The 1,052-nt window shown below is 41.2% G+C and overlaps 1 non-coding gene across 1 annotated transcript; it reads right to left on the reverse strand.

Moving 5' to 3' along the window:
- Nucleotides 1–324: 324 nt before the first annotated feature.
- LOC148165286 (5S ribosomal RNA) lies at nt 325–444 on the reverse strand. The gene has a single exon (XR_015771606.1). It is a non-coding gene; the product is annotated as a 5S ribosomal RNA (ribosomal RNA).
- Between the last annotated feature and the right edge of the window lie 608 nt (nt 445–1,052).

Consider the following 1,052-nt stretch of genomic DNA (forward strand, 5'->3'; position numbering starts at 1 on the left):
ACGTTCGACCATAACCAGCAGGGAGATCCAGACGGCGGTGCGTCTTCTTTTGCCCGGTGAATTGGCGAAGCACGCCGTTTCTGAAGGAACCAAGGCCGTCACCAAATACACCAGTTCAAAATAAATCCTCCTCGAGCAGCTTGGAAGTTGGTTGGAAAAAAAAGAAAAAAAATCGGTTCTTTTCAGAACCACAAATTCAACTCGAACGAATTAAAAATTTTCGTCTTCATACTATATAAGTTCCTGAGAGAAAATATAAATAGTGAAAAATATATTTAAAAAAAGTTTGACATCAGAAATGTTAATAAAAAAAGAAAAGAGTAGAGACAACGGCACGCGGTGTTCCCAAGCGGTCACCCATCCAAGTACTGACCGCGCCCGACGTTGCTTGACTTCGGTGATCGGACGAGAACCGGTAGTTTTCAACGTGGTATGGTCGTTGCCTGGTAAAATTTTCCAAGATGGTACGTTGACGATTTTTTGTGATTGTTCGATCGTTTGGATGTGACATTTTTCGATGGTACACATGTCAGAAAATGTACAAGATTTAAAAGAAGAAAAAAAAAAAATTTTTTTTTGCGAGTCGTTTTTTAGTTTTTTTTTTGCGACAAAATGACGAAAAAAAAAAACTCGTATGAGGCGTTAAATTAAATTGTTCGTTTGACGATCTCAACGAGTCACTTGCGATTAACGTAATTTAAAATTTGAGAACTTACTTACTCACTTGCTTGCTTAGATGGAAATAGCACCCACTTGAAGTAAACGCCGACACGGACCGGAGATGAATAAACTCCGAACGGACGGGGTTAATTCATGAACTGACCGTAGTACGGTCGAAGGTTCGCCGCCGCCGCTACCTGCTTTCTTTCTTAGAACTGATAACAGAGTTGGTTTCTTTGTCTGTTCATTCATCGAAATTCCCACCACTCTGGCCGGGCCGGGCGGGGTGGGTGTGTGTTGTTTCATGATTTGTTCTCTTCTCGATTTATTCTTTTTCCGACGTCGTTCGATTCATAGAGATGTTTTCGTCGAAAGTGTGGTCGCGTTTACAT

The sequence above is a fragment of the Gnatocerus cornutus genome, unplaced genomic scaffold (genome assembly GCF_029298725.1).
Source record: "Gnatocerus cornutus isolate USDA-ARS CGAHR unplaced genomic scaffold, icGnaCorn1.1 ctg00000406.1, whole genome shotgun sequence".
Taxonomy (NCBI): domain Eukaryota; kingdom Metazoa; phylum Arthropoda; class Insecta; order Coleoptera; family Tenebrionidae; genus Gnatocerus; species Gnatocerus cornutus.